We start from the raw sequence: 13,882 nt of genomic DNA, 5'->3' as shown, positions 1-13,882 counted from the left end.
TCAACGCGAAATTCAAATAGAGGAATTACTACATACCTATATTAAAAATGTTATCTGGATGCATTTCTAATTTTTTTTTATAAATAATATTGTGTTCTCTAAAATCTACTCAGTTGCTCTATGATAACTTTTTGCACATACATAAATTATATCATAACATAACTCTATAAAAGCTACTTTTTCATACCTTTCCCAAAAGTGTCCACACTTCACTTCGTGGGTGTAATGGCCTCCTGTCAGGAGCTTATTATTTATTAATGGCGGACGGTGTAACTAATTTATGCGATATTGTTTCAGGTGGCCTCCGGGATGCGAACGCGGGATAGATGTAAGCAACTTTTTAATATTTAGAAGAAAACTTTAATTATATGTTTGTATTTACAACACCTTTTGACACCAGAGTGTGGTAAAAGACGGACTGTGTGCGCAAGTCTTTAATTTCTAAATTCATAGTAGTATTTGTTTCTGAATAGCTAAGTGTAGTATCAAATGTGGCAGCGACTGCATGTCACATAATATTACTAACTGATTTCCTTTATAACCAAGTAAAGTATGTTCAAACCTTATGTCCAGTTCGTGGTCTGTCAGATTATCTGTTTTCCGTCACGCACAGGCTTTTACACCATTTGTTTCTTTTATCTGCATTTACAACATTATTTTCAAATCGATCTTCGTTTGATTCGTTCAATTTAAAACATGTCTATGGAAGCTATAAAGTGTTAAGCAATTCGCAAATTCAATTACTAAACCAATTAGGTTATACGACTATGTGACTCCGGCTTTCTGAGTTAGCCTTTCTATTTGCATAATCCGGCAATTGATAAAACATGCCTGCGTAATTTATCGTCTGCTACCGTATAGGAGATATTACATACGATGGTTACCCATTTCGAGTCCTTTGAAAGACGTTACAACATAAGATTTCATTGAAAGAAACCTTTATTGGTCCGCGTCTTGATAAAGGTCATCTTGAAGTGACACAGATATGTTTATAACGTATCAATCATACTTTGAGTGTCTACCAATAGTCAATTCTCTTTAATTAAAGTGCGTGTTAGATATAAATAAAACGAATAAACTCAACTCATATTTCCAAGAAAAGTGCAAATATATCCGAAACTGTAGTTGTACATTTTAAACCAAAATTTGTTCATAGCATCGTTTCATTCCTTCTTAAATCTCTCTATTACGAAAACAGGTCAATTATAAATTTCCGAATTATTCTTCCTACAACTACAATCCTCTATGAAGTATGTAAATAATAAGAGGATGCATATAATCACAATTCGAGCGGGCACAGTATTGCTGTGAGCAAATTGCATGGCCCGGTGTAGGCGGTAATCTGGCTTAACTAGATAACTACATACACATTTAGTTACATAAATCCATATACTGATGAGATCAATCCGTTCCGAGTACATCCAGTACACAAAATACTTCTTAAACGTAATTTCTTCATTATTTATGTTGAAGGACCAAAATACATACCTATATGTTCTTATAGTCTTTAAACCTTTTGGCAGACATAATAAGATGTGTGACCTATGTGTTTGTAATCGAAACACGAAACGTTACAAATTTTCCGCCTATTTGCCGTTTTCCACATCCATTCACCATCGATTTAACTACCTATCTTTAAATTACTCACTACTATATTATTAGAATGAAGGCCCTTAATATTGATAAAAGAATCATAAAATCTAATTTGCGGCGACTTTTTATAGATTTTTTCATGATTATATGAACCTTCGGAACAGCTCATTAATTTCGTAAATTACATCATTGACCCAAAAACCTAAAAAGCTCTAATACTTTATTAAAGAGATTACTTCAGTTATTCCCTAAAGAAATGCAGTTTTGCGAAGCAGAACACGCAAACCCCAGCACTGATTAATCAATTAAAGTCATTCATTTTAGTTTTATAATTAATAATTACATTTGGAATTTGTTACAAAATGCAATTAATAGTCTCAATAGCTTTTACCATGAAAAAAGTGAAAGCTCCTCAGTCTAGTTAAACTGAAATGTTTAGCAATTTGATGATATTTTTGTAAGTTACTGTCTGAATAGTACAAGAGATTTCTTTTGAAATGCAATATAAATAAATCTAAATCCTCTAATAAAGGCTATTTATTAAACGTTTTATAAATATTAGAAGTTCAGGAAAAGAAAACTCTTTAGTAGAGACCGTAATAAAAAGCGCATGACGTCATGCCGAACGTGCAGATTCAGAAATAAACAAAGAAGAAGTAAAGAAGTCAACAAATCATAGCATTTGCGTTAAAACTACCAGTGAAACTTGGTAAAGCAATGCCATATTATATGTAGAAATATAGGAACCTCGAGCCAAGGAAATTGATCTTCAGGGACCGAAAGTTCCAACTATTGTGATAAATAAGAAGTTTTACGATCTCCACACTGTAAATAGAGGACGTAGTTTTGCACTGAATGTAAAATCAGAGCATATTCAAAGTGGTTTGGCGTGTAACAATGTAATAGAGGGACATCTTTATATATTATATCAAAAATAAAACGTCATGAGCAATGATCCAAACGATAAAGTAAAATGCGCTGTATCCAAGACTCTAAAACCCATAATAACTTATTAAATCTATCAATTCGCTCTTGGCCAGCTTGGTTAACATTGCCTTAACTACCATCTATACCTGTCCTTGCATTACGAACAAATATGGGTTGATGATGATCATGATGATGACGTGCTTACTGATTATTTTTCAACAATGAAAACAACACGAACAAACATCCTACAATGTTATTCATTGTATTTCTTGTTTATTTCTAGAAACGTTTTGTCAACCAGTAAAATAATTTATAGTGATTTCTGACCTTCATCAAAGCATTTATGTGACACAAATTAAAGAAAATTTTGATAAATTGTTTGCATTCATGTACCATAAAAACTTCATTCGATCATTTGACATGCTTATTGCTTGAAATAAGTCGTAATTGTGCAATCACAGTGCGATTACGATAAGCCTTGGAAATATTTTCATTTTTAAAAGGTAGCATTTTTTACCTCTATTATCGCTTTAACATTTTTTAAATATATTTTAACAAAAAGTTTTAAAGCATAGAAAATCACCTTATAATGTCTCTATTCGATAGAAAGTTGTGAACCAAAAGATGTGTTTACATGTAACATTATATTAGATATCGGAAACAGTATCTAGCGGCTACTACGTGTTCATTGACCGATTTCCGTGCCCTTACCCATGACGATAAACTAAACATCAATAAAAAGCCTCAGTCTCACCGCAGAATAAGAAATAACCGACATAAAAACAATACATATAAATGGATGATTCTGGCACGGAATTTTCGCATCTATTGCGATTAGATAGAGGACGTTTTGGAATATGCTTATTAGTTTTTCTTCTGGCCATTGTGCTGACCCCGCACGGAGTCGTCGATAATTTTCCAATCGTAAGATTGCGGTTCGGAGATCGAACGTAACGGGAGTTGGACAATTGTGTAGAATAAACAAGGATAGATCATGTTATGGAGCTTATTGCCTATTAATATATTTCTCTCTGAGGTGTAGGTTGGGTTTGTATTGTAAAGTTGAAACTTATGCTCATGTATATTTTAATGATTTATAGTTTTCAGTCGATTAACAGTACGGACTGTGGAATCTTCCTGAAATTACTTACTTATATATTAATTGTAGGAAGCTCTTTGGCATTTATTTCTTTACCCATTGCCTTTTTATTGTTGAAATAAAAGAGGTACACATGTGTACATTCATTTTTAATCGGGACTATTTATCTGTATTAAGTAGGTACCTATGGAGCTAAAACTACAAGCTACGGTCCTCTGAAAATTGAGTATTTCATTAAACAATTTCTTTTAAACATAGCGGAAAACTCGACACTACAACAGCCGTATCTGCAACTTGCTTAATCTTTGCATAATCAAAGTATGTAACAGTACTTGCAGCGTGTCAGAGCGGCGATGTGATAAGCCTGGCGATGTATATCCTAGCACGATTAACGACTGTTCTGATAACGCGGGAATCGATCCTGCGAACTGGACTTTGGACTGTGAAGTTGGCACTTGGAATTCATAGTAGTAGCTCAGATAATATAATACTATGCTAAGAGTAGCTATGCACTTATGCAGGTTTCATTTGAAGGGATAAGAAGTTTGATACGATAAAACTTTAGTTTTTATGCAAGTTGCATCTAAAAAGTGTGCTAACTCATTCAAGATGTTACCCAATTAAATTATTGTCGCAGGAAAATTTTATTTTATACTAGCTTTCCACCCGCGGCATCGCCCGCGCAGTCAAAGAAAAACCCGCATAGTTAACGTTCCCGTGGGATTTCCGGGATAAAACCTATCCTATGTCCTTTCTCGGGTATCAAAATATCTCTAGATACCAAATTTCATGCAAATAGGTTCAGTAGTTAACGCGTGATTGAGTAACAGACAGACAGACGGAGTTACTTCCGCATTTATAATATTAGTATGGATTATATAATACAATTTGGAGGAAAACACATGCAATAGAGCTGTCTGAGAATGCATAATACATAAGATACTTGCGGAAAACTAGCCTAGTCTGGTTGGCCAAATTTTGTTGTGACGACCACTACCTATTAACTTACTAACTATAGAATATAATTTATGTAGGTAGTAGACGGATATAGTATTTTACATTTTTTGTGCATAACATTTGTTTTTACATAATCAAAATGTATTCACATAATAACATTTGAATGTATATGGCATCAATTTATATATTAGAACTAATGAACAAATTAATGTTTACGAATAGTGTTGGATTAATGGTTAACATTGCGTATTTATTCATAGGTCAAGGCCACTTACCGTCAAAATATCACCATAATAAAAACCAGGTAAAATTTCATTTAAAAACGTTTAAAAGAGGTAAATATAGTCCTTTAAAGGCTCGTATTAGAATTCATTTCGGCGTTTCAAGTGAAAATTCAGTGTTTGCTTCCGTCTATTTGCTGAGATCCGAAGGGTCTTGTAGGTCAACTTTATTACGCTCTTTGAAACCTTTCACCTACATTTTCATTACCTTTATATATCTACCTATCTCGATTTACATTTCAGGCATTTTAGCTTTTCAGTCTGTCGCTCTTGCTTATTCTTAGATTTTTTGAAGTAACTGACTAATCTCACTAATGGTAATCTTTTGAAAAGCACCAACTCGTATTTTTTAGATTAGATGCTTTGGAATCATATTCTTTAACATTCTTATATTTGTCCTGTGACCAGATAATCCAGACAATAGAAAACAAATAATTGTCTATAGAAGAAAGCTATAGTACAACTATAAACTGTACCATTAAACTAAGCATTAAACTTATTGTCTCGGGACATGACATGCCGACGCATTGTACCGACCGATTGGCTATGGTCATGTACATTTGGCTTGCAATAAACTTCCATAGACATTAACATACTTTAAAGTACACATTTAAGTAGGTACCACAGACTATAGAACATTTGAATAGACACAGACTTCTGAAAATTACAAAGAAGTATTTTTTGAAGAAATGAAATGAAGGAAATAGCTGATATGAAAACACTAAGTACCTAGTTGTTTAAAAAAAATAAAAATAGGTACAATAATAATTTGTATACAAGTTTATCCCATTCCTTAAATTATGTAAGAGTTCTGAAAATCCTTTATAGGCTTATAAAATTGTGGCCTGTATGGTTGAAATAATTACCTACTTACATCCTTTTACCGATTTTAATACGTTTGATATCCATAAGTTTACGTAAGATAAATAACATTAGGTAATTCAAGATAAACTAGTATTAAATGTTACTAATGTAAGAGGATATTATATTTAAAATTAAAATGATAATTTTTCCGGACCTACAAATCAAACTTTCCACTGTTTTGCTGTTTTACGACCATAAAATTTAAGGCGCCTACTCATGTCCGTTTTAATGCACGCAACTTCACGCACGAATAAGTCATTCTTAAAAAAATCTATTTACTAAGACAACGAAAATACGCATGCGTGAATTGAGATAGGAAATGGCGCGGATGTATGTGTATGCAAATATCAACTTTAAGTCAAGCACGATACGAATTAGTATAGTTGGCTACAAATTAATCAAATGTTTACAATTCTCGCGGTAATGATAATCAATTTAACACACAAACTATGAAAGTAGGTGACTCGTATTTCGCATCAGAGCTTTCATACGTTATTATGAAATTCGATTGTTACATTTTTATGTGTGGAGACACTCCAAAAATAGGAGGAACTCCTATTTACATTGCAGGAAGATTCGTTTCAATGTTTGAGGATTTAAAAAAATAGAAAAAATGTGTGCGTGTACTAGTATATACGCGTAAGAAGTAAAACTTCTTTATGACCTTATTTTTCAAAAAATAATTTACTATATGCAACTTTACAGAAATACGTCGAAAAAGATGGCGCGTAACGGAAAAATGTAACGCGTAACGAAAAAATGTTACACTAAATTTCTTTCCAACCCCGATAAAGAAGTTTCACTTCAAAAACTTTATTCTTTATCTTTACACTGTTTTAAAAAAAAACTGAAAACATCACCATTGGTGAATACTGAATATTATTTTAAATTGCTGTCAGCGCTAGCCGCTAGCAGCTACGGTATCTCGTTCATTCGGTCACCACTCCGCGGTCGACACTGCGAGTGACATTCCATTCGAATGCCGTACGCGGTACGATTCATTTCATTCGCTCGCTCGCCAGTCGCGATTGATAAGTGTCAGATGGTGGTTGTATGTCGTTCCGTTTGAAATCCCGCGTAACAATTCCGAACGCGTTAATTGGATCTAACGTGATTAAAAAAACTACCATTGTTTTGTGTTATAGATAAGTGGATTGTGTTTACTCTTGTATACAGTGTTTGTGATACGAGTTATTATAATTTCTGTGTGCCCCACTTGGATTTTTTCTACGCTAACGTTTTTGTGGTATGTATCAAGATCGAAGATTATTTTTCATTATATGTTCATACAATTTGAATTAAGTTCCGTGGCTTTTTGTGTGAGTTTAATGACGGTCTTTTCCGTTGACCTTCCATTTTCATATTATCGCGTAACAAACGTATGTAACAATTAAGTGGTTCGATAAAACTTACTTGACAAGTAACAATTACTTTTATAAAAAAATAATAGCGAATATATTTGTGTTTTTGGGTGGGTGTTGTACACGAAACGTTCAATTTCATGAATATTTATCGCTTAATTTACCTTTCATGAACGTTAACGTAGAGCCTAGACTAGAATCCAGAGCATAGGTAGTTCTAGGCATGATACGAGAATAATTCAATTCAATTTAGGTATTTAAGTTAAGCCAGATTTGATCACACTATTTTATGTAAGTACCTAGGTATATGTACTACCTTGGGGTATGGGTACATTAAAAATATCTATATACCTACCTACTTTGGTATGAACTAGAGCCACTTACCTTTAGAATTTAGTTTTGACAGTTCCGAATTCGAACAAGTATTAAAAATCGAATGTCGAAAGAATGTTTACCTAATAACTAATTGTTTTTCAAATCCTGTTCAATTAAAAGAATATTAACAAGTTTCTATGGGAAACGTCTATAAATAAACTTAAAAAAAACAGCTACTAGGCTACCTACCTAAATGATAAAATTGACGGGGTCACAAAGACTATTCGGTACTTGTATCTTTTTGGGTTTGTTCAGAGATAGGTAGGAAGGAAGGTACCTATTCTGTTTGCTTATTCCGATAACCTAAAATCTAATAGGATTAAAATATGTAGGTACCTACCTGACTGACTCATAAAATTTTTTATAATTATTGTAAGTTGCACTCAACCTTTTTAAATTCTATCTGCAAAAAATCTTTTCAATCAAAGAATCCTAATCCAATAGGATGATAGCCTATTCTAGGTATCATTGTATGAAATTAAATCCCTATATTACTTACCTAACGGGTAGGTATATTATGAAATTATGCGTATAGGTAGGTATTCGAAAGTTTGTCTGTCTGTGTCGCGGTACCTACTCTAGGCTAGCTAGGTACTTATATCTATATGGCATGAATATAGTGAAATGCCTCTGATAAAAATTGGCTATTTACAAAAATCTACTAGGGTAATTGCGCCAGTTCGCGTCCACTTAGTGCAGTTGGAAAGTTTGAAGGAGAAAATAAAATTGTTCCAGAACAAATTTCAACGCAAAATTTATGTAACGTGTGCATTACATAGTCTATTTTAAGATTTACTTTCAATTGTCTTGGAAATATCATGTGGTTTTTATTTATCTAGACAAATAGCAGAATTAGGCGTTTTACCCAGTTCGCGTCCAAAAATTCCAGATTGCGTCCACCTGTGGACCAGTTCGCGTCCACCAGCTTAGAAAAGGAATTAAGAGTGTATTGGGTGATTTTTTATCAGATAAATGCAAATAAAAATTAGACTTTAATACATTATTTATTTACGAATATAGTTATTTAATAAAAACCGGCCAAATGTGAGTGAGACTCGCACACCGAGGGTTCTGTATTAACCTGTTTTTTTTTTCATATGTTTTAACTGCAAATGATTATTTTTTCAATGTTTCCCTTATTTGTGCTATAAGACGTTGCTTCGTACCAAACTTCAAGTGTCTGTGTTCACGTAAAGTACCCTGTAGGTTTTGATTCCCTTGCGAATGTCGTAATTTGCGAAAATTTGCAGCATAAACGGCTGTATCTTTTGATTACTTTGGCTTATAAGTTTGATTTTTTCACTGCTTCAAGGGACCGTAGACTTGAGTATTCAATATAAATTTCAGCTTTATACTTCCACGCGTTACTGAGAAAAAGGGTCTTGACAGAAAGACAGACCGGCAGACGGACATACAGACGGACGGATATCAAAGTGATCCTACAAGGATTCCGGTTTTTCGTTTTGAGGTTCGGAACCCTAAAATCAACATTCACTGTAAGGAAACTGGAAAAACTTATTTATATTTATCTTCTCATTATTAACAAAAAACAAAGTTACGCTAAGTAAATAAATAATAATAAGTTCTATTAAGATTACCTACCTACCCTATTTTTTAGTTTCTATTAAATTTCTTTTTTGTTTAAGTATATACTATTATTTTCTTAACCACAGACTTATTGACTCTCATTCTCAAAGATACTAGTCTCTTAGAATACCCATTTTAAAATGAAAAAATAGCGTAAAAATTTGCTAATTTGAATGAAAATTTAAATTATCAACTTGTAGTCTTAGTCGAAAATTTACAATCTATTTTAAATACATATTTTAACAAACAATTCATTGCTATGTAATGAAAAACAACGTGGACGCAATATGTTCTATTGTTATGCACTATAGGTATAGTTTGCGCCCACCGTGGACGCAAAATGGAAGTTGTACAAATTCGGTGTAGTAATTCGCGTCCACCTTATTTTAGCTATTAATTGTAAAAGATATAAGCTGATTTACAATCCATACTAATCCATGTTTTGTTAGCAAAGTAAAGAAACAGTTACATATTCAAAAATTCACATTTAATAATAAGATACTTACCGTTGAACGCGACGCTGCGCACTATTTTTTTCTCAAAATCCCGCGCGTTTAAGCTCTTTCGTTTAATAGCCAAAATTAAATATTTTTTTTAAATAGGATAGGCGATGCGCAGGCTTTTTTTGAATATGTGTGCATGTCTCTTATACATTGAGGTATTATAGGAAATTTTTCTTAGTACAATTTTACTTAAAGTATACTTATTTTCGTGAATTTTCTAAAAGATATCCGCAAAATGGACGCGAATAGGCATGTGGACGCGAACAGGCGCAATGACCCTAGATACCTATGTGTCATTTACAAAAATCTATCCAGTATAAGCTAAATTACCTAGGTACCTACGTAGAATTAGAAGTAGATTTTTGTAGACCTAGTCTAGAGTAGAATGACATAGATAAGTAGGTGATGTATGTGGGTAGGTACCTATCTAATTCCTATTTCTTATCTATATAAGAACTTAAAAAATGTGAATTAAAATACCTAATTTATCAGACAATTGAAGTTATCATCCTTGGGATTAATGATCATTAGGCATTAACAATATATTTTGAACCATTCTAGATTAGGTAGGTATAATGTAGATAAGGATAGCAATGATTACGCGTGTAATTTTTTCATCTGTCGTCGGAATTTTTATTACCTACTTGGGTAGGTACATAAGGTTCGTACACGTAACCCATGTGTGCTTTTATTAATTTCACATTTTTTGAAAATATATTATAAATAATAATTTAATATGTAGTTTTAAGGGAAGATATGATAGATTTAATTACATTTTGTCTATGAAAAGCTAAAAAGGTTAAAAAATTCATACTCTAAACTTCGAATCAAATTCGGTTTATTCTTGTTATACCTAGGTATACTTAATTAACTATATTCAACGAACGTTTAACCTTTATCACCAATCACTCGCAAAACAAGATACATGCAAAACAATAATAGATAGGGAGGCGAGGTAGCTAAATGGCGTAATTAAACGGCGCCGTCGAGACTTATCAAAATCGATAGATAAAATAATTTCGAAAAGAAAAGCTTCTATGGTAAAAACCATTTTAGCGGTGGGTTTGGCGTGTACGGATTTTCAAAAATGTAAAAAAAAATAGTTACTTGGGCATTCTCGAGCGCGTCAGATATTCATACTACGTATGCCCCAAGTGCCTCTGATAACAACGGTATACTAATCTGCCGGTTTGCGTGGTGGGGCTAGGCATATTAATTCGTCAAAAATGCACAAAAAAAAAATTTACTCGAGCGCGTCAGATTTTCGGAAGGGGTGTTAAGTAGGCCCCAAGGAAGCTCCCCTTAAAAAAACTGACGATTTCGGCGTGACGATAAGTTACGATGAATTTTTGAAAATGCAGAAAAAAAAAGTCCTTTTGAAATTCTCGAGCGCGTCAGATTTTCATAGGGGAGGTTTATCTCGGTCTCCTGAAAGCATATTTTCTTAATCTGACAAAAATGTTGGTGGGTTCTCTTAATCTGACCGAAAAAGGTTTGAGAGTTTCTTTTTTTTAATCATCGTTATTTCATATCAATTTTTTTTAACACCCTCAGTTTTCGAGATATACTCAAAAAACCGGGAGTTTGAGTTTTTATGATGCTTCAAGTCAAAAAGTTTTAACTTTGGACAAAAATGTAAAGAGACCTTTTTTGTGTAAAATAAAATTACCTTTTTTGTTTATTTAAACTTTTTTTTTTGAAAAAGTAAAATTCGCGACTTATATGCTGCAACGCGTTTTTCGGAAGACGAAATGGCTCCTCCAGACTTCCGGTCACGCGGAAACCGGCAGATTTTGTATTTTTAGTAAGTTTTAGATTATATTCTTCAAAATAAAAATAAAAACAATCGCGCTCGAGAATGCCGGATTAACGTTTTTTTTTTACAAGTTCGCGACCCTATAACTTGGCGGCGTCAAGGACTTATCGTCAGATTAGTTAAATTTAGTCTTAAAACACTAAAATCAACCCCCAATATCTTAATCTGACGCGCTCGAGTATTTCAGACTATCGATTTTTTTTTACTAATCTGATCGTCTATCCTGGGCGCGCGTCACTACTTAAAGAGCTAAATAGTTAACAAGGTTGTTCTATTAGGTCTAAGGTATCTCTCATATCTTAAACTGCCACGCTCGAGTATTGCAGAAAATTCCCCTCTTCGCCTCCCTATCTATAATAATAAATGTTGCTTTATTCAATATTATTCGTGAATTATGATATTTTACGATTTTCTCAGACGTAAAGCGTAAGAATAAAGGTCAAACCGTTATGGACCAAAAGTGGGTGCAGTTCTCTCAATATGGAGTTACTTGAGGCCATTATTTTATCACAATTCACATTAACACAGACCACCTGGATCCGCTTAAAAATTCGGGTCTACTTTGCGAACTTTGACATACATTTTTAACTTTATTCCTAAAAAAAACATCCTGAAAAGTTTAGGCGTTTATGATACGGCATTTAAAAAGGTATTATCCTGTAAGGTACATGCAATATAAAACACACTTTATTTAATGATGTATCATTTATTTATCCTCAGATGAATAAGTTATAAAAATAAACAAGTAAAAAGTGTCCTATGAAAGTGGACAATCTCTTTTTGTGCGTATTTATTACAATACATTATCAAGATAACTTTATTTGACTTATACAGAGCAATGAAACGTAGGTACCTAGTTTTATAGCGTAAGCGTGACATATTTGCAGAATAGAATAAAAGATTTAAGAAATGCTTCGAGATTAAAAAGACCTCAACCCACAGTCCACAGAGCACAAACATAAAACGCATAACTTCTAAGAAAACGGCTATACAGATAAACTAACTATGGACGATGTTCTATTTTAATATTCATATTATTCGTTATTCACATGCAATGCACCACGAACAATAACACCTACATTTCTGAGGCTATCTAGATCCAAGACGTAAGAAATATAAGGCAGTTTTATCTCGAAACGCATTCGCGATTGCAAAATACGAATCTGATTACGGTATAGCGTATCGCTTGAGATTGTCGATCGTAAAACAATAATATTGTCGGTCATTTATAAAGTTAAATGAATTCCTTTTAGAGGCTGTATCGGCATGATTGTTAGAACACTCCCAGTATGTAGAACGCTATCAATAGAAATGTACGTTTCGTAAAATAAAGAGGAATATAATTTATCTTAACGCAATGCAGCTGTGAAAGTGATCTATGGGTTTGTTTTATTAATAGGTCGTTCCGCCTCGTCGCAATTTTATCCTACAAATGCCTTTACTGATAAATTTCATATTGTGTATTATTCAAACACAAATCTTATAAATTATAGAGCTAAAAGTAATAATTATATAACTATCGGTTGTCATATACCGCTTACTCAATATGAGTGATAGCGTATCATACCACACAGACAGAGTAAATGCAGGTGTAGGTTGGATAGCAATGCATGACAGTAGTGCCACCCACACACCATTCAAGTGTTGCAAGCTTTTTGCAAAATTAAAGCAAAATCATTGAATCTGTTTACTCAATCACAATTTCCAAAAATGTGTATTATAAAATCTTATCTATTTGACTTTTTGCAGAGACCATTCATAAAAGCTTTTGAAATAATTATGCGGTTTTTTCTTAGGACTTATTAAAGTTATTAATATTATACGTCTCATAGTTTGTAGTCATGAAGATTTTTATATTGTTATGGAATTTGTTATAATGTTCATACCGAAGTCTAGACTATGTTCCAGTATCTATATTCTATAGGTATATCTTGTAATTTATTAAACTTACTACATATATAATAATAAATCACTTCTGAAATGCTAAACGTGTTACTCACTGCCTTCATACCCTCATCATAGTTGTAACGATATTATTCGCAAATTCCAAAGTTACTGGCGTCCGTCCTGTTGACGCATCTTATTTCCCGGTCTCATCAAAAATCAGAACGTCAATCGAATAAATACTTACGTTCATTAGTCATGAATTCATGATATTCTTGGAACTATAAAATAGGGAAGCCTGCGAAGTTATTTTTTTACAATTTCCTTATAAATTTGTGTACATTTTCAATTTAAGCTAAAGTTCTACGAAAGCTACTTTTTAAAATATTTGAAAAACATAATATTATGTCCCCTATAATTATGTCACACATTGGTTATAAATAACTAGTTATTCCGTAATGTATGAGCCTAGTTTTCATTGAAGAAAAATACGTTGTGCAAACCATGAAGATACTGTTGGTAACGAAGATATTTTCTTCCAAAATGTTTGTGTCACTACATCTGATGCAGATCTTATTAATCAAAGTTGCTTACAATCGACTTAAAGGTTGCAAACATACAAATTAAATAACTCT

General features: G+C 32.9%; 1 protein-coding gene across 10 annotated transcripts in view; it reads left to right on the top strand.

Annotated features, from left to right (window-relative positions):
- The window catches only part of LOC123692144 (SH3 and multiple ankyrin repeat domains protein 3), a 156,323-nt gene that overhangs the window by 35,199 nt on the left and 107,242 nt on the right, over window positions 1–13,882 (top strand). For 7 of the 10 annotated variants that reach the window (XM_045636834.1, XM_045636830.1, XM_045636835.1 and 4 more), the window contains exon 1: window positions 6,719–6,967. The gene's annotated coding sequence lies outside the window, so the exon portion shown is untranslated. Of the gene's footprint in view, window positions 1–297; window positions 329–6,718; window positions 6,968–13,882 lie in introns of those variants that run through there. The other 3 variants (XM_045636829.1, XM_045636828.1, XM_045636836.1) reach the window with 2 other exon arrangements.

This window comes from Colias croceus, chromosome 5 (genome assembly GCF_905220415.1).
Source record: "Colias croceus chromosome 5, ilColCroc2.1".
NCBI classification, from domain to species: domain Eukaryota; kingdom Metazoa; phylum Arthropoda; class Insecta; order Lepidoptera; family Pieridae; genus Colias; species Colias croceus.
The sequence above is the reverse complement of the archived record's forward strand: the minus strand, read 5'-3'. Positions and strand labels throughout refer to the sequence as shown.